Genomic DNA, 21422 nt, shown 5'->3' on the forward strand with positions numbered 1-21422 from the left:
ACGGTGGAACTGACCTCGCCAGGCCGTTGGACACATAGCCCATCCAACATGCGTACAATCGATGCTACCTAGCATCCCAGGAAAACCATGTTTTTCTGCGTGCACCTCATATATGCGTTGGATGTCATACGTTGTAGGTTTACGCAGATATCTCCGAGCGTAAGTCGATATGACTCCTACGTACAATATATATTACAAAATGTAATAAATATTTAATAAAAAGTAAAATTAATGTTTTTTACCTTGGCAGAAAAAATGAAGGGATTCACGTGCAACCCTTTTCGACATCTGTAAATACTCATCCAAAGCGTCCGACGAGATGCCGTACGCTAATTGACGGATAGCAGCCGTGCATTTTTGAAGAGGGGTAAAACCGGGAAGACCCCTAGCATCCTCCCTTTGTTGAAAAAAGGGAAACCGTGCCTCTAAATCACTCGCTATACGCGTGAACAATTGCCTGCTCATTCGAAAACGAGTTCGAAAATCCGACTCCGCGTATACCGGTTGAGGGCTAAAATAATGCCTCATCAAAGTATCGTTAGCACCCGATCGATCACGATCACGAGGTGGTGCTCTAACCCTCGGGAGTCGGGGTTGATGGGCTTGATTTTGCAAGAGATTGACCACGGTTGCGGTCAAAACTCCCCCTACATGAAGAAGCAAATCATCCTCTTCGGAGGAGTCGGAATCAGACGAGTACGACGACATTATTTTTAAAAAAAAAATTGGTTTTGGGATATTATATATGAGTTTGGAGATTGAAGTTGTGTTTGATATGGTTAAAATGGGTTGATGGTTTGTGATATTGGTATGTGATATTGGTTTTGGGTGGTATGTGATATTGGTTTTATAGAGAAAAAAAAATTTTTTTTTTAATAAACAAAGAGCCCAACGGCTCTATTTACGCAACCCAAGACCCCTTTACGCCCATTTTCAGCCGCTACTGGCCTTGCGCCTGCCTCTTTTTCCGCGCTCGCGCCCCTCTCGCGCCTCGGTGGTGTGGTGCTCGCGCCCCGGGGCGCGAGCGGATGGGCTTTCGCGCCCCTTCTCGCGCTCCGCACCCCTCAGCCTTATAGGTTGTAAGACAAGTGTGTCAGGCTGTCAGCACATGAATAACTGCAATTAAGCTTCTTTCTTACTTTTTCTTACTAATATTAACAATTTGGTATTTGTGTAATAACTTATATGTAACATCCCGAGTTTTATTATGTATTAAAGTGAGTCAGGTTTATTTGAAAGTTGGAAGTTAAAGGTAAATATTCAAAGCAAAAGGGACTAAATGTCATTTGTTTTCATCCTTTCTTTCACTTTTTACTCATTCTATAATGATCAAGACCATAGAAGCTTTAAGTGATCCCTATTTTTGCAACCATACTTCTCATAATTGGTGTTTCTGTTAACGTCGCAAATGCCTTTGGATGAAATATTATTTGGCTCTCTTGTCCATGCCATGAAATTAAATCGAATTAAAACCTCTATGGTTTCGTTTAACATAAACCCCATTCAAAATCCCAAGCATTATTAGAAACACATCGAATCGATGATTATTACTTTCATGTTATCAAGTTTAAACAATCTAGTAAAACTTTCTTATCATTCCAAGTATCTTTACATGTATACTCTTCACAACTAGTTCCTTTTCTCTCCCTTTATATACACTCCACCTGCCTCTACAGATTTGATTATTTTCATCATGATGATTGAACAAATATATGACAATTAAAGACCCACATGCATGAAAAATACCCAATAAAGAAACTCGGTCAACCTCCGTTGACCACTTTACATGATCAGCATTCTCGTACTTCCTGTTGTTCGGCTAACCCTCGCAAGCTGCACCCCGTTGACCATCCTAAGACCCCAATGACTAACTCAACCCGTGAACAAGCACTAACCTGGACCCATGTAACAAACACATAGTCCATGAACATTTTCAAACAGCTAAATAAAATAATATGCAAGTCTCGAAAACCTTCTTAAAGGAATAATGTATACAGTCAAAAACTTGCCGAATGATGAAAATGCCCTGGAAAAATAAAATACTTAAAATACCCTTCATGAGGTGTCAGTATGTCTAGGGTAAAATAATGTTTTTAATAGGGATATTTTTGTCGTTTTACATGCCAAATGACGAAAATTCCCTTGAAAACTGAAAAACATAAGAATACCCTTGAAAGAGCTATCAATACTTCTTGGGGTAGAAAAAGGTTCTTTAAAGTAGGTAATAGGTATTACACATTTAAACTATTATATGAAAATTAGGGGCATTTTTGTCAAATTACATATACCCGGCAAGTTTTTGATCAGGATTGGCACAAACAAATCCAAATTGATACTTGAGTGCCCTATACGTACGTTATCCCTGTTTCAGTAGTTTATAACACATACCATGTCGTCCAAACTAGATTCAACTTGGAAGAGAATAACTGCCATTCCTTTTTCTTTAACCACCTCCGCCTATTATTATTAACAATAAATACATGTTAAAATCTTTTAAGAATACATAAGGCGTTAAACATGATTACAAAAACTATAGACTGCAATAAAAATCTATATGGCTTACTTGAAAATTTGGGAGGGTGTATGGATTCAAAATAAATTTGGGTGACGTTTAACAATTTGACACATTTCAGATTTTAACTTATGTAAACATTTGATTTGACCCGTTTGAGATCAAACATAATTGACCCTAAGAAAACGGGTCAAAATCACACCTCTAAAATGCTATTGTGTATATAGTAGTAATGTGGAGGTCAATCACTCACCGCACATGAGCATATCGTGACACCAGCATCTGCTAATGTCTTCGTTATGTCAGCTAGCATACCTGTCAGTTAGTAGCAAAATTGGTAATATCCCATAAACTAATAGTTATGTTCATATGCTTACATGTTAGAGCAACAACTACAGTAGTCAATATTAATCTAACAAAAACGAAACCGAAATAATAATTACCTCTTCGATCTATGCAAACCATACACATCCATTGAACAGAATGTCCTTCAAAATCACTCCATGATGAAACTTTCCCGTCACGCCAGCTTTCAAGACCGGGCAACACTTCTTTATACATTGGAACATCAGCAAATATCATTTTAGCAACACCATTCACTTGAGATTGTGGATCCCCCTTTGACTTGGTCAAACTCGTACTCTTCACACTTTTGTTATGTTTTCCATTAACTTTGGGGACCTTGATACTACTGCCGGTTTTAAACTGAAAAATATCTTGCCCGATTATTTTTAAGGATGACATTTCCATGACGTTCATCAGAATCTTTTCCCATGTGTGTTGGGTCCCTTTAGAGTAGTCGGGTACATCTTCGGTTTCACTATCGTCTCCAGAGTCAGCAAGAAATTCGTTGAATGAGTCAACCGTTAGTTCGGTTGCAGATTGTGCAGCTTGCTCCTTCAAAAACTTAAAACAGAAGAAAACCAGTTTGATAATTGGATCATTTACTTGCGAATGGGTCGATCTAGGATATACTTTTATCTCTAAGATAGGGGCGAGCACAAAACCGACTTGATCGGACCAAACAATTAACCGATGGTTTGGTTAGGTGATAACTGAGTAATCGAAAAATATGGTTATATATGTGTGTGTGTGTGTGTCTATATATTGATAAATTTATGTGTAGATGCTTATAAAAAATCCAAATTGAATTAACCACCAATTATTATTTACCGAAACCAAGTGGTTAAGGTTTTCCGATAACCGAAGTGCTCGGTTATAGTTTCATTTTAAGCATAACTGAACCGACCCATGCTCACCCCTACTCAACAGGTCAAACGGGTAAAAAAAGTAGCTGAAATTAAACGAGTAAAATGGGTTACAGAGGGTGAATTATGCATAAAACCTCCTAAATCAATTTATTTAAAAAAGTTTTGCTATTCCAAAAGGTAACGAGCTTTCATGGCTTTGTCATAGTATGCAATGAACTATATTATTTTATGTACCAAACTTTTGTAACTGGAAAACCCTTACCATGGCACTTTTTTATCCAGTTACAGCATATGCCAATGGCATCAAATAGAAACATATAAACATTTTCAAAAGGTAAAAAATATAGATCATTACATACAATTACGAAAGATGTGAAAGTTCATAAAACTTTTGTGCAATAAAACCCTTTTAAATATTATATTACCATTAAAATAACAACTTTTTTGCATTCATATCTGATGCACCCAACTGTTTATTAAGAGAGAAAAAAACTTGGGGCAAAGTATTACACATCAACCCAGCTGACACATTTCAAAGCAAGACCCAAAATTTGCATGCTCTGACAAACACTTACAACTATATGTATATATAATTATAAATGTATATGATTATTTATAGAAACAATTAATAAATAATAAAAGAGCCAAGCCCGAGCTTGAAAAACTACTCAAGAACCGGATTCAAGCTTTAGAAATAGAGCTCAAAACTAGCCGAGCTCGAGCTCTCGTAAGTTAAATGAGCCAAGCTCGGGTTCGACTCGTTTACACCCATAGTGTAACCATACAACAATTCCAATCCAAGATAACCTACTTTCATAATCTTGTGTCGGGCACTGCGTGTTTTTGCATGTGGCAACCACTGCTTGTGTCTTTGGAAAGCTGACTTGCTTGAGAGTGCCTGATAGTAAAGAAAGTTATTAGCTGACAGATGAATGAGGTAGCAAGGCAAATTTGACATGTTTTCCTATGAAGGGGTTGATTCAGGATTGTACTTTATCTCTAACCAGTCAAATGGGTTGAAAGTTGCTTAAAAATGTATTTTTATTTTATAATATCTTTAAATCATTAAATTGAAAATTTTAATCTTTGTAAGCATATTCGACACACTAATTGTTTAAAATGATTAAAAGAGTTTTGGACAGAAATTGTTTCAGATCAAGCCGGCCTGACTCATTTAATACAGAACCAAAAGTTACCCTTTTTACCTAACCCGTTACCAGAACCAAAAAACTAAGTAATTTATTCTTGAATAGGAGTAGTAAGATGATCGAGAAAAACTAACATTATAAGTCACTATCTCCACAACTTCAGCATTTGCAAGCACATGCAAGGGAGGTACAATATTTCCATTAACCTGATGATAATATATAAATAACATAACTGCACTTCAGATTTCCTTCACAACTTTTTTTTAAAACAATAAATTGATTAAATATAAAGGACTTGCCTTTGCAGCCACCATACTGTTTCCAATATCAGTGCTTATCATATAAGCATAGTCAATGACAGTTGCACCTTTAGGCAAATTCTTTATCTGTTACATGTTAAAAGAATAAATTTAATAGAAAAGAATGGGTCAAATTATAAGCTAATCTATAAAATTAAACAGGCTGACCAGGTCAAACCACTTAAGATTGTCTAAAAGTGTTATTCAAACTGTTTTCAAACTTCTATGTTGATTTAGTTTAAACAAAGTAAATACCATTTAAGCAATAAAGCACTAACGAAATTTTAAAAACAGGGACAAAATAATGTTGACCAGCCCGTTTGATCAAGAACCCATTTTGACCTGTGAGTCAATATGTCCATTTTGTCACATCTAAATAATAAGAAATTATTACTTTACCTCTCCCCTTGGCGTAAAAACAAAAACACGACTACCTAAAAGATCCTTGGTGATTGTATCTACAAACTCTCTACAGCTCATGCGTCCAACAAACTCCTCTTGCCATTCTCTAATCGCATTGAGCCAACCAATCTGAAAATTCAAATTTTATCCATTTCATTTTTCACACACACACACATGTATATATGTGTGTGTATATGGAGCTTTGAACTTCTAAAGGGGTGCACATAAAATTGCTCCTGTAATTTAATGATATTTGATCTAGAAAATTGGTTGAGTAAATTTCCTATCATACCCTTAAGGCCACGCTTGTGTTATTAAGGCAGACTGGTTTCCCTCTCATGTTTTTTTCATTAGCCATCGTATCTCTGACTAAACCATTAACAATAACTTTCCCGCTGTAGTGAGCAGCAATACCTCTTTCTGCTATCAAATTCATCTCTTCAGTTCTGATCTGCATATGAACATAATATATAATTTATCTCACCCTATTACTTGTATAATTAGGGGTATCTTTGTCTTTTAACAATCATACATGAGTGACCTAAAAACTTGTTTTAACAATTGAGATGAATGACTATTATTTCATAAGAAAGTTACCTGCACTTCTAGACGAAACATGCTCTCATAAAGAAAAGGGGATTACAGTAGTATGAAGACTCTGATAACCATTGGGTTTTGGGGTTGCAATGTAAAATAATTAAATAAATTGTTGTTATTTGATTTATTCCCGATATTAAAGAGGTCGTTATCCTTAAGTTTTACAAATTAAAGGATTAAACCATTTAAAATGAAGTTCAGGGAATACTGTTCTTATTCAGCAAACGACCATAGGGTTTTACTTCAGTTGCCCTTTTTTTATTAATAATTAATGTCTTAAATATGATTATAACTATAGATATTACAATATTAAACCACCTCTAATTAAGTTAAAACAAAAGAAAAAAGGGCACGTATACATACAGATCGAGGGACAGGTGTCCAGATTCCATGTACCAGCCCAAGAACATGGTAGCAAATCTGCATAAAATAGCATTTATGAGGCAAAATATACAACAACAAATATGAAATTGTACGTTATATTTCTCATAAGAGAAAACTGCATGAAATAGAAGTAAATTTCAAACATTTTTTCTAGTCTCAATTTTCAGCAACCAAATTTAGACTATGGGCGACAAAAAACGATTACAATTCATTACTGAACTTTAAAATTTTGATAACAAATTACAATTTATTACTGATTTTTAAACTGGACTAAAACCTGTTAAAAGTAATGTGAAGAACAATGTGTTGAGCCTAAAAAGTTATCAAAATTAAACTAAGTTGTAATGGGACAAAAAATTCAAATGAATATATTAACGAACGTAAATGAACAAACTTAAAACAAACATAAACGAACGAACATAGAAGAATTTAAATAAACAAACTTGCAGTCATTCATGACTATAAATGTACAAACAAGACGTGTAAACTTTACCTGTTGTGCATTACACAGCGGGCCCACACCAACACACGGCTTGGGTTTAACAATAATCCTCAGCTGTTAACAGAATGCATAAAACATGTCAGACAATTAAAATCACACGAAACTCAATATTCTAGATGAACTCGTTTTTACCACATTAACTACCTGTGCAATTTGATTAACTTCATTTATTGAACCTTTTGATTTCACTACAGATTTATGGATGCTGCAAGTATAAGAGTTCAAAATCAAACAAGATAAAATTAGAGGTTTTAGAAACAAAAATCAGATGAAGAATTATCCATTATCTTACCTGTAAGGTTCTTTACAGACAGAAAGCACTTCAGTTTTCACAGTCATAAGGTCCAAGAACTGGTCATCTTCAATTTTCTTAATCAAAATTTTATTAGCCTAAAACAAGAAGCAACAATGAGCCATTAACATGTAGCTTCACATTAACATGTACATCCCCCTCAAAGTTCAAATTTGATAAAAATTCATTTAAATTTCGAAACTAGCCTTTCAAAACGCCAATTTTTACTTATTCACCCATTCATGGTAGATAAAGTTAATTAGTTCTTTGTAATATTTTGTTTCAGTAATTAACCAAGGGAACATTATGCATTGAGATGATTCACTATGATTCACATTTCACAATAACAAATCTGTTTTAGTATTTGTTTATTTAGAAACACAGATTATTTATTGTAAGTAATTGATTTTTCTTTATTTAGCATGGAATGGGTAAGTATGATGCTTTCATAAGGAGGATATCTATATTATATATAAATATAGATAAATGGGTGAGGTTCATTACAAAACACTAAATAAAAAGAACACACCTAAGTCGTTTTTTAGTTTTTTTTATCAATGATCAGTGTTGTGGAACTCGCTAGGCGCTAGTCGAGCAGTGGGGCACAGACTAGCGATTGATAGGGATTAATTAAGATTAACCAGATTGGAATTTTTATACGTAATTTTTCAAAACTAAATATAACTTTAAAAATTTACATATAATAGTTCACATAAATACTTCAAACATAAACATAACAAATCAAAGAGAAAACCAAGGTCTGGTTGCCCTCTCTGAAAATATTTTTTTTTTAAAAGGCAGATTACCGAATGATCAATCACCGATTTTTGACCGATTAATCCCCAACTTTTTTACCAATTTGACCGACTACCGGTTAGTGGGTCCAATTAGGTGAAATCGCATCGGTTTAGGGCTGATTACTGATTAATCCCCGTCTAGATCCAATTTTTAAAAACTGTCAATGATTCATATTTGTAAAAAAATTTGCTTCACATATATGCTATCTTATAATGACCATTTAAGTAATTCGTTGTATTCTTTGTAGTATTAATCGCTTACATACAGATGTGTATGTAACAAAACTTACGCATTAGTTATACAGGTGTATGTATACATAAACGGTATTTTCTCATGTGTGTATTGAATTTCAGGAGAGATGAATAAACAAGCATTTTCTTATAATTAAAAAACATTTTAAGATTGAAATGATAAATTGACTTATTTTGTCCAGCATGTTCTCACAATATATAGTGTTCTGTATAGACCTATCTCTCTCTCTCTATCTCTCTCTTATATGTGTGTGTGTGTATTTATATAACAAGTCACTTATGACTAAAGTACCTCTTCAATTTCTTTCTCCTGTTCTTGACAAAGTTCTGCAACTCGTCTCTTCACTGTAGCATAATCTTGAGGATTTGTGTACATAAAAGACAGATTCTCAAGCTCAGACTGTAAAAGGGAAAAAAAACAATTAATTATCTTTCTAGCAGAAAAAAATGACTTAAATATAGAATTTAAATATACCTTAATTTGGTACATTCCTAGAAGCTTTGCAAGGGGAGCAAAGACTTGTAGTGTCTCCATTGCAATGTTGTACTGCACATTGTAAAAATCTATGAAAACAATGTGATATTGAATAATATAACTGTTGAGATATTCGACCAAATTTGACCCAACCTGCTTATGTGAAGGCATATGTGAAAGTGTTCGCATATTATGTAATCTGTCTGCTAATTTAACGATTATCACCCGGACCTAACAAAAAAGCAGCTTTCAATGGAGATGAGAACTTAAGAAAAGTTGGATTTTAAGGTAACCAACCTTCAGAACTTTCGATTAAAGGTCAAAAGTATAATGCCACAGATACGTTGAGCATGTTGACTTTTGTTTTTTCTGATGGAACACAGTATTTACTTATTTACACCAAAAGACAACTTACTTTAAACTTTTTGTCATAGTATGTAGGAAAAATGTTTCTTTTTACCATTGCATGTAAATTGTAACATTCTTCCATCTTCTACCTTTGTATTTAAGTAACCTTCTATAGCAGATAAAACAAACTTGCAACTGATGGTGTGGGAATGTACTACCATGCCACATCACCAGTTTACCTGCTAAAGAATTGGGATTGTATTACATACGATAGAAAATAACAATTTTTCTTACATACAAGAACAAAAAGGTGAAAGTAAATTACATTTTTAGATCAGAGTTGGTTACTTTTTTATGCAAATAGAACTTGGCATAACTCATAAGTACAAACTTTAAAAAATTCCATGAATATTTTACCTCCTCAGTCATGGCTAGAAACATCTGTCGAAGATCGTGAGCTTTCACATCCTGTATTGACCGACTTTCATTTTTATACTTCAACTTTCCAAGTTTTGACACCTAAAATCAAACTAGAATCAAGTTTAACACGTGCAACTTCTAGCAACAAAATTATAACAATCACATCTGCAAAATTAAATATGGGCTTGTTTGGAGTTGAATATTAAAAAAATCTGGTAGCTGCTTTTTAAAAAACATCAGTTTCCAATGTTTGGGTATAGTAAATCCAATTCTCATTATCCGACTGTTTTAAGAGTCAAATTGTGTAATCGCTTTCAAAACACAATGCCAAACACCCCTTATATGCAAAATATAACACCTTAGTTTCTCCTTCAACAATGTGGCGAACAGTGGCACCAAATTCTCTCTATTTCTTCAAAAGTAACAAGATTTGTATCTTCAACTGTGTCATGCAACAAACCAGCAGCAATTGACTCCCAGTCCAATTCCTTAATTTAAAAAAGCTAAGTCAGCTAAGTGATCTTAGTTGCAACATTATTAAAGAAATGAGATAATGTACATGAAGTCCACAGCCACTCATATATTAGAACTACTTTATAGATCAACATGGTATATATTCGGTTTCATTTATGCCCATTTCAGCCACAAACACGCCGAACAACGAAAAAGCCCTTAACTATTTTTAAGAGAATACGACTTCAGGGGTATTGTTGACTTTTCAAAATTACAAGGACAATTTCTTCATCTGACAGGTTTTAACAGAAACTTGGTTTGAATGAAACCAAACACATATTTGGATGACCTCTACGTAAATTATCAATTAAAATTTAAGAGAAGTTAGAAGGGCCCCACCAATGCTGATGGGATGTCTAACTAGTTGTTTCCATAAGACCATTCATAGTATTTTAGAACTCACTAGTTCTCCAAGTATTTTTGCAACTTCAACAGGATGAATAATAAAGGTTCTCCACTTCGACGTTTTTGCCCATTGTGTGCCTCAAAGGCCAGCTACACGACCAAAAGTTAAAAAATCATCGTCACCACTAACTACAGAATTATAATATAATATCTTTCGCAAGTACACTGTTTATTAGAAATGAAATGTCAAATGTCAAGGTCACTGATTTACAATGCTTATTACTCCAATAATAAATTGTAAGTCACAGATAACAACTACGAAAACTTACATTTAAAGCATCGCGCACTAACTTTAACTCATCAGACGTAAGGTATGCATTAAGATCCTGAGGTAATTTAAACAAAAAAGCATTAGCAACCCTTACTCAACTGCTCTATTAACACAATATAAGTTTATTACATCTAAAGGTTAAAACAAGAAAGTAGGTTATATACAGTACACTGACAGTTTTGTGAACGTTTATTCTCTATTGGTGCAATGAACCCAATAGAAATCAACCAAAAGTAGTCTACCTTTTTATGCAATAGCCCCTTTATCTATCTATTGGGTGCTATTAGAACATCATTTGAACCTTTTTTTACATATTCCTACATTTTCTGGGGAGAAAAATAACATGGCAATAATCCACATACCTCCCACAAACGGTCAGGAGAGACCTCATCATATCCTGAAGAAAAAGATGAAGAACAACCCACTACCCATTTCTTACAAGCTAGATGGAGCAAATTTGACCTTACAAGTCTTCGTGAGGGTAAATGGTATAAAGCTTCACATCTCTGACACAAATAAAGTTAATAGATGGTCATAAATATTTAAACGTAGAAAAGAAATTAGCATCTAACACTTATAGATGGGATAATGTCATAAAAGAGCAAACTACTATCCAAATGTCACACTTTGGTCATTGAACTTTGAAAATGATTTTATTTTGATCATTATGACCATAATACAGCAAAAGACAATGACACTTACAGTGACCACCTACATGAAAAATTTATAAAAGAACCAAAATGGAGAGGTTAATGACTAGTTTGAGCCTTGAGGTGATACATTGTACAATGACCAAAATGGATCATGTGAAAGCACATTTCTATTTATGAGATTAGTCCCTTATAAATGCATAAATGATCAATAGCGGTGATGAAACTACGGGTGCAAAGTTTGAATAATCAAAACACACAAAAACAAAAAAACAAAACAAAAAAAGTTTCTCAATTCTCAAGCTCACCGTTAACAAGTACAGAGGAATGATTCTAAATTCAATTATTGTGCTGATGAAATAATTTAATAGGCACCAATGCAAGCATATTATTAAAAGCCCCCGCTTCTTGCGGCTAGGCCCAATTTCTAGGTGACGCCCAATATATGCGCTTCTAGTTCAGTAGTTCCTAGGCCCTCGCTTTTTGAAGTTGACAACACCTTTATTGGTATTGATGAATGATCAAGAACAATGATCATTTGAAATTTACTATTTATTACCTTTATTACATTTGGTTTTTTGAACATTTTGGTACTTTGACGCCCTATTTGCGGTGTGCGCGTATAATGTATATATGTGTGGGCCCTCAGGGAGCAAAAATGAAATTGCACTAATTTTGACGTTATTTTATTAATTTCATGAAAATAACGTTAAAAGTAGCAGAAGGTTAATCAAGCATCATGTGGTGGTCTTAATAGAGGACAAGAGTACAAGCACCAATCGGCCAATAGTTGAGTGTTACGTGCCTTATGTCCAAGGCTTGATGCAAAACTACTATCCAGCCGGGGGTCTACCAGAAGAAGCCTCTCTATTCCTATGGGGTAGAGGTAAGGTTGTCTACATCTTACCCTCCTCAGACCCTACCATAGCTTTGCTATTGGTGGGACTTCTTGGGTACGATGACGATGACGACGAACATTTTGGTACTTTACTTTGAACATTTTGTTATTCAAGTTTTGGAATTACATTTGAATCTTGATTCTCTTAGAACTTTTGGTACTATTAGATAATTTTAAATGTTACATAATAATTATTCCTTAATAGTATTATTTTTCTAATACATAATATATTTTAATTTTTATATTTAAGTGTGCTCTTATTTTCTTAGGCCCTCACTTTTTTTGCGCCTTGCACCTAGGCCTATGCGAGGCCTATGTGCCTTGAGTGAGCCTTGCACCTTCGATAACTATTGATACAAGATATATATATATATATAGTATCACTAGCACTTACAGCCATTTAACAAATCTTTAATGTTTACACACTAATAATTTCTAGATTTCACATACTTCTGACTAAGTTGAAAGTTCAAAAGAGTGTGTTCAGCTCCAATTTCAATAGTGCATATTACCAGATTTTATGCATCTGTATTTTCAGGAGTTTATCACATTGATTCCAAAATTGCTCATTGTTTTTAACAAACATCATTGATATTTCATTTTTTTTCTAATATAATCTATATACAATTGTTCAAAAATATGCACATGTCCAATAAAAGCATGAAATGATAGAAAATTCACATGATATGAAACCTAGGACCATGCACTTGAGCTTCTAGTCTCAAACCTCCTAATAACGTCTCTCTGTTAAACAGATTATTATTTCTAGTGTTTAGATAGCAGTTGCATTGCATAATAAGAAAACAAATCACATTATCCTTGGTTAATGTTCAGGATTAGATATCTAGTACGGATTCTTATTATTCTAGTTAAAAGGATAGTCTGAATTGCAGCCTGTAGGCATAACTCTGCATAACATTAACACGAAACACGCAGTGTACACAATATCTAAAGGTATAAGAAAAGTGAGTGTTACATGAGCATGCCGAATCCTCCGTTCACTCTGTCCATTGGCGGTGCTAGCTAACGATCCAGTCAAAACCCTAGGCGCCTTCCAGGCACAAGTAACCGGACTACAGTCCCCTTTGGGATACTTACACACGTTCACACACTCTAATGACACTGCACAATCATAATTCAATCACGCAAAACCCTAACCTAAATCCAGAATCACGGAATTAAAAGTAAGATATCAGTAGTACGTACCTGACAAAAACGGAGCAGAAGCCATGTGTAACCAAACGCATCGGAACCTAACACAGTGTCAATTAATCGAAATATGAGTGAGACAGTATTATTATATTAATTAGGTTAGGGTTTATATGAAGATTGAAATTGAGAACGATGATTATAATGAAGATGATGAGGAGAGGATAATGAAAATGGTTAGCCGGATTGATGCCACAAAAATAATATTTTAACTTTTATTATAAAATTTGTAGAGATATTTTTTTTGTATTGTGATTTTGTTAGTTGGTGAAATGAAATGTTTGTTTTGTTGGAAATGAACCGGTAGATGGTGGTTTCTCACTTTCTTTGTCACAGTATTTGCCATTATGGAATGACAACCGGTTTTTTTTAGTTTTATCTGGTTATGAAAACATTATTTGTATTATGGGTGTTTAGGTTTGATTCGATTTAGTAATCAAATGTAAATTTATGATTTTAAATTTGATTTGAATTGAAATTATACATTTTCTATTTATTATAAATATACATATCTATAAAAGGATAAATTACATAAGTCTTTTAAATTCTAATGACTAAAAATTGAAAATTCATCATTTTAGTTATTAAATTAATGTAGTTAGAACGTTACTACTTTGAATATTTAGAATGATATAACTTAATGATTTATTTGTTTTCATAGATTGGTGTATTTTTTATTTTTATACTTTTTTTTTTTGTTAAAAAACTAAAGTTTGTGGGTGATTTTGAAATTAGGAAGTAATATAATATATTTTTTTAACTGAATTCGAATAGAATCAGTATGATCAAGTAATGGGACTTAACAAGAAATTCGTTAGCATAAGAAGGCCAATTGAGCGAAGCTCCTTTGGTTGTTCAACGTAGTTCAATTGTATCAGTGTAGCTCAATTGTATCGTATGTTACTATGCTATGGTTCAACAAATGAGGGTTTTTTATGGAACCAGTAAACTACACCAGCAACCTTCCGGTTGGTGCAAAGCATGTCCCGGAATCTAAACTACATAATATGAACCACATAATTGATTTTGCACTCTCTATCAAACAAAACCATACAATCATAAATACTAAATGAAAAGATGATTAATATTACAAACCAAGCTAATTTTATCAACTTGGTCTAAATTGATTGGACCCAAATTAAACAGCCCATTTTACATTTTCATTTATGGGTTGAACTAACCTTAATCTCCCCACATTACATTTTACATTTCCATAACCATAATCCACACCCCTCTAAATCTGCCCATACGAATGCGCCAAATACGCCAACGTCCCAACAAGTGGCGCATTCGTATAGGTAGCTGGTTCGGTCTGAAAATAATCAGACCGCTCATCTGTGTACCGGTCATGTTCATCCGGTCCACCAATAACAGCCCCAACTAGTACATTTGGGTTTGGAGCCTCCGAATGCATAAAACTAAACCCGGACCCACAATCTATTTTAGCTGGATGTGCGGATATTGACTGGAGAGATGATCCCCTATGGTGGATCCTTTGCAGGTATCGTGGACCGTACCCCACCATGAACGACATCCTCATCGGACTGTCGCCGAGCAAGTAATCGACTTGTTTTTTGGCGATGGTTCGAAGTCGCCTAGGGGTCACAATGGCACCACCGCAGTTCACAACCGTGTGCGATCGGGTTAGGAATTTGGCATAGGTTACTAATAAAAATGTAGTGGATGTTACATATTGTAGGTTACTATCATCCATTCTGAATAGAAGCCCTCCTGTTACAATCAATACATGCAAATTGTTGATATGAACATAGTTAAAAAAAATACAGTTAGGGGTGTTTATCGGTTCGGTTTTCTGATTTATTTGGTTTTGGATTTTATTTGGATGTAAAGATTAATTATGTTATTAGCATAAAAATGTTGAAGTTAGGATTTAAAACTATGGATATTTTTCTTTTTTCCAATTTCGGTCCAGTTCGGTTTTTGATATCAAACCGAATAATTAACGAAGATGAAACACAGAAACGAAACCTGGGGTGTATTGGGTTTGAGAAGAGGGGACTCCTGGAACAAGTGAGCAAATGAAGTTATCGGCATGACCCTTATAATCATGGAGAGATTGAACCTTTTGGAGAAGAAACGCTCATCCCCGCTCCACTCTGGAATGCGGTAGCATCCACGCCTGCATGAAGACGAGATATTAAAAACAATGGCGGAAAGAATTGCGGGTAAGATTAATTTACACTTACAAGTTTTCTTGAGCTTGAAGGTTCTGACAGGCGGGGACGAACCCGATGGAGCCGGCCTCTTCACGCCGGTCACCGTCGTCGTACTGGGCGGATCGGAGGTGACAGCTGTCTCAACCTCCGGGACAGTTGTCTCACCACCACCAGGGTTCCCCGCCACCTCCTCACTTTCGGTCTCCGAGTCAGACCGGTTCCCCTGATCGGCGGTGGAGACAACCTTCGCCTTGCCCTTCTCGCCAGCTGCCTTCTTCCTCACGAAGAAAGGACCGTCTGCGGATTCCTCATCAGAAGATGACAAAATTAGAGGAATTCCAGCAGAGGTTTGAGCATGGAGAGGACGGGGGTTAAAGAAACCCTTACCTGGCCACGTGGCGCTCAAAATCTCGTGGCCCGGCGGGTAGACCTCCACGAACCTATCCGCCGTTTGCTCCAAGATGGGCAACTCGTTCTCGTCGAGAGCACGAGTACCCAGCCGAGCGGGACCACCGCTCTCACGCGGTTGCAGAAGCGACTGCAAATTGTTCCCCTCTGAAAATAAACAGAAAAGCAGTTAGAAGAAAAACCCTAAATCAGCAAAAAGATATGAAGCATACCGTAAGGGATAGAGTTCAAACCGTATTCGAGGACGATGGGAATCTGTGGCGCCTCTGCCCCAGCATCCTTCCATACCCGGATCATCCCAAGCATCATCATCCCAGACTCCGCAAAGTGGTAAACCGGAGTCTGGATCTGGGAGATCTTGGCGAACCATTCCGCCTCTTGGTAATTGGAGGCGTGAAGGCTAGGGAGCGCCCTCCCGTTCTTGAACGTCATCGCAATGGGGACGACGCGAGCGGAGACATAGAAAAACTCCCGCTTCCAAGAACGAAGACTGCGCTCGGTAGCGCAGATCTTCAAACCCTTGATCCGATTGACCAAGGTATACCAGCCCTGGATGCACCTCCAAGAGTAGAAGGTCATCAGGCGGTCGACGCGGGGCTCAACGCCCAGAATATGGCACACCCATTCAAAATGGCGAACCTTTGCGATCGCCATCGGGTGCACCTCCGTTAGGTGTACACCGTGTCTCTCCAAAACACGGTACACAAACTCCGTCAATGGGAACCTCAGATTCCCATAGACAAAGAATGCAGCATACACCCCTATCTTGCCCTTGGGGGCATCATACACCGTCTGGTGAGACTCAGGAAACTCAGGCTCGAAAGGCTCGAGCATGAACTTCTTGACGATATACTGGTACAGGTCGACGGAAAGAGCACACTGGCACTCGCCAGCAGTACTCTTATCATCCTTATCAGACGCGGATATCGGATTCTCGGTGTATACTTCGGACTCCTCGGCAATAGCCTCAGGATCACGAATGGAAGACATGTTTTGGAAGATGGAAAGAACGATTTCAGGAGAATGCTCGACAAAAGTTAGAGTATTCGCCGGAAATCGCTTAGAAGAAGAAGTGAAACTGTGAGTTGAGATGCATCCTCTCCTCCCTTTATATACTCATCGCAATGAATGCGATGAATTTAATGCGGGAGAGACGGAAAAGCGCAGGTGCAATGAAACTATGACACGTGGAATATGCAAGCTGGCAAACAACTGTCGACAGGACGCGCGCCGTAAACTTCGCGGCCACGCGCCCGAAAACTCGCGCCCACGCGCCTAAAAAAGCGTCTGGAATGACCATATACTGTTACGCCGCCATAACTTCATGCACGTCCTGAAACTGTCAGAAGAAACCGTCAGACCACGCTGACGTCCCTTCAACAGTTGGACTGTTCTTATCCTTTCACCAACTCTTCGAATTTCAAAAAGATTCAAAAAGATTCAAAAGTAAGCGGGACTTTACCCCCTTACCTTGGCAACCAAGTAACTATAAGACAGGTGCGGGTACAGTGTCAATGCAAAACCCTTCACATACTTAGCACCTGCAGGGAATTGAAGCCAAGAATACCTCGGCAACCAAGTAACTATAAGACGGGTGCGGGTACAGTGTCAAGGCAAAACCCTTCACATACTTAGCACCTGCAGGGAATTGACGCCAGGAATACCTTGGAAGTAAAGTAACTATAAGACGAGTGCGGGTACAGTGTCAAGGCAAAACCCTTCACATACTTAGCACTCCGCAGGGAATTGAAACCAAGAAGGATCTTCTGGGCCATGCTTGCGGAAACGGAAATAACATCCCCGCATAGCGGGAACGTTGAGAACTAGATTGTTTGAAGCTCCAAGATGGAATTGGTTGTTTAACATAATTGATCACTATGTTTAAAACTACCAAAACCTCATGGAGAATCTACACAAGTGGAACTCAACGCTCCTGACTTGCGAGGAGGTTACAGACCTACCCGCATCATACCCAAAGATCAAGCAGAAAAGTCGGGAATTTTTGCACGTGACATTAGGACTTCCGCGGGAAGAATCCCCATGGAAAACCTTAAAACTAAACCCTTTTCAAAACCCTTGCTTAAGTCCAAAATTTCACCTCACTTATTAACAATTCATGAGAAGAACATTGGACTGGGGGGACTTGAAGAGGTAGGTCCCAGCAGAGCCCAGTTGGACCCGCAAGACTCACCTCAAAGAGGGACGTCTGCGCAGTTGAACCCGCAAGACTCACCTTCAAGAGGGACGTCTGCGCAAAGACTAAACTCGCAACTCACCTTGAAGAGAGACGTCTGCGCAAAAACCAACTGGATCCGCAGGACCCACCATGCTCAGAGACGTGACGTCCTTACGCTCAGCACGCAAGCTGTTCCCGCAGGAAAAGCCTCCCAATGGTCGACGTACTCCGCCTGTTCCCGCAGCAACGGATACTAGCCATCAGGGAAGGCTACCCGCGCAGCAAGGCTACACGCACAAGGCACTAACTCTTAAATAATTCAGCAATGTCACCTGAAGAAGGAGTGAGCAAGCCGGGAATACTCCCGCCCAAAGCCGGGAAAACTCCTGCCCAAATGAGCCAGTCCGTACGCTACTGGAGGATCTTTTGTACTGTACCTGCCAAGGTATGGACAAAAGATCTGACCAAAGCTGCGACAGCTCACTGACAACAGTACGACGAGCAGCACGCTCTACTACTTAATGTCACTATCAGCCGCTGCCTACTCACCAACCTGTCGTAGCACGTGCATAGCCTGCAGTTGGTGGAAAAGGAATAGTACACAGCCGGCCTGGTCACTATCAGCCGCTGCCTACCCACCAACCACCAGCATGGCACGTGCGTAGCCCACAGTTGGTAGAACAGGAATACTATTCAGCCGGCTGTACCTGCTTGGAAACCTACCTTCGGCTATAAATACTCCAACACCTTGGAACGGTATCATATCTTATTATCATATCTTCTCTCTAGCTAATTCTCTTAATATACACTTATATTCAAGAGCAATCTAGTCTGATTCTCACGCCGGAGGGTGGTCACAAGGAGGTACCCCCCCTTCTCAGTGACGAGCTCACGGTGTCTGTTTTGCAGGTCATCTGAAGAACAACCATCTTTGCCGGACCTAACCCTCGTGGGAAACATCTATTTAACCCCCATATTATCCGTAATCTGCCCGGGGTCGACTAGTGTTTCTTCACCTGTCGAAATTAGGGAAAAATCATTTTAAAAACATGTTACGTGACGGAAAAAGGTACCGATATCATGGGGAAATGATGTGATTACTTTGGATAGAAGAATCTTGGCACCAACATGCTTATTGTCCCAGCCAAATGTGTTATCATTCTCATTCGCACCGAGTGTTTGACCATTTGCCTGAATATAGTTAAGATATGCCGGGCTTCTTGTAGCTTTTTGCAACCATGCAGCTCCCCATAACAACTCATCCTTCACAATTCACATCACAACTTCTTTAGTTACTACTTAATTAAAATCCATAATTATGAAGAGGCTTGTGTTAAATGTACACTTGTTGATGTGATTTGATTGATATGTATAACACATGTATAACACATGTATACTAGTGTATAACTAATGAATGCCATACGGGTGTATATAATGGGAGAAAGTGATTTGAAAAGGCAGAATGACTGATATGACGAAGGGTGCACTTTAGGTGCTTTCCTCTAGATCGGCTCGCTAAAAGCTGTTCGTGAGCTGCTCGTTAAAAGCTTGAATCGAGCCAAGCTTAAAGAAGCCCGAGCCTATATATAACTGGTCGAGCTTGAGTAGGCTCATGAGACTAAACATCATCATCATCATCGTACTCAGTATATCCCACCAATAGCAAAGCTATGGTAGGGTCTGAGGAGGGTAAGATGTAGACACCCTTACCTCTACCCTTTAGGAATAGAGAGGCTGCTTCCGGTGAGACCCCCGGCTCGATAGTAGTTTTGCATCAAGCCTTGGACATAAGGCACATAACACTCAACCATCGAGACACCGCCTGTTGGTTCATGTACCCTTGTCTTTCGGCTATCAACGCCACCACATGATGCCTGATTAACTTTCCGCCACTTTTAACGTTATTTTTATGAGATTAGTAAAATAACGTCAAAATTAGTGTTTAAACTAATGAGACTAAACAATCTGATTATTTATATAGTTTTATTATGGATATATTAAATATTTTAATGTTTAAACTAATACATAAATAATAAGCTGGCCAAGCCTTAGCTGCGCTTGAGCTTGAAAAGCTACTCACGAGCCGAACTTGATAATAAAAGCTCGAAACATGCCAAGCTCGAGCTTAGCGGGCATAAGAGATGAGGTATGTCTAGTACAAAGCTAGCTAAATGAAAACAATTATAAATCTAATTTGAATTAAACTACCTGGTATCCAGAATAAGAACAGTAAAATGGGCAGACATAACTCTTGAGCCCATCACTATAAGAACCTCTGTACTTGTTAGCAAATGCAAACACCTGTTTGCATAACATAAGCAAAACTTCGAACACTGCAAAAAATATTCATGAAACCTTTAAATCTTAAACTTACCCTCATTGCCCTTCTTAAGAGGATTTTGGAGTAATTAGGATCAGATCTTCTAAAAACCAAAGATGCAGAAGCCAGAGCAGCTGCTGTTTCAGCAGCAACATCTGTTCCAGGGGTATTTCTGTCAATCTTTATAACTGTTCTTTGTGTATCCATGTCTTCTGGTCTTTCCCAACAAGCATGATCTTTATTTGCATCACCAACCTTCAAATAATTGTCAACGGATATTATTATATATATATATAATATCTTACGTGGTTTTTATTATTCTACATTTTATGCATTAATACCTGAACATAAATGGTGTCGGGTTGTGCGGTGGCTTTGAGAAGATAATCGGTGGCCCAACGAATAGCGGTCTTGGCATTTCCTAACTCACTTTTCATCATACCGCCAAATTCAAACACACTCCATGACAGCATTGTGGTGGTAAACGCCATTGGAAACCCGAATTTAACGTTGTCCCCTGCATCATAGTACCCGCCTACTAAATCTACCTGCATTGTTAAATCATCACATGAATCAGTCACAAAATGTAAAAAGGGTTGTGCTAAACGTACTCCACCACCCCCTTTCTTTTTACTTGTTACAATCTAGGGGTATGAATGAAACCAAAATAACCGACACGAAAGGAAACCGACCCAAAACCATTTATTTGATTTTTTTTTTTTCAAAACAGAATTTCTGGTTTAGTTTTGGTTTTGC

General features: G+C 37.4%; 2 pseudogenes across 2 annotated transcripts; both read right to left on the minus strand.

The window, feature by feature from the left end:
* Positions 1-1293: 1293 nt before the first annotated feature.
* LOC143556535 (putative GTP diphosphokinase RSH1, chloroplastic) lies at positions 1294-13607 on the minus strand (annotated as a pseudogene). Its single transcript, XR_013139386.1, has 24 exons — positions 13583-13607; positions 13353-13516; positions 11191-11334; positions 10827-10883; positions 10556-10647; positions 9998-10127; positions 9637-9738; positions 9025-9102; positions 8872-8943; positions 8689-8796; positions 7348-7445; positions 7200-7260; positions 7047-7109; positions 6531-6589; positions 6170-6270; positions 5865-6023; positions 5570-5701; positions 5171-5257; positions 5006-5077; positions 4535-4621; positions 2956-3418; positions 2766-2827; positions 2389-2457; positions 1294-1895 (listed from the first exon to the last, which is right to left on the minus strand). The product of XR_013139386.1 is annotated as a putative GTP diphosphokinase RSH1, chloroplastic (transcript).
* Positions 13608-14506: 899 nt separating this feature from the next.
* On the minus strand, positions 14507-21341 carry LOC143556545 (endoglucanase 17-like; annotated as a pseudogene). Its single transcript, XR_013139387.1, has 6 exons — positions 21008-21341; positions 20721-20921; positions 20555-20647; positions 19448-19609; positions 15575-15695; positions 14507-15316 (listed from the first exon to the last, which is right to left on the minus strand). The product of XR_013139387.1 is annotated as an endoglucanase 17-like (transcript).
* Positions 21342-21422: the final 81 nt, after the last annotated feature.

This window comes from Bidens hawaiensis, unplaced genomic scaffold (genome assembly GCF_021521415.1).
Source record: "Bidens hawaiensis isolate Kalapana, Puna unplaced genomic scaffold, B.hawaiensis_p1.1 tig00018610_1, whole genome shotgun sequence".
Lineage (NCBI taxonomy): Eukaryota > Viridiplantae > Streptophyta > Magnoliopsida > Asterales > Asteraceae > Bidens > Bidens hawaiensis.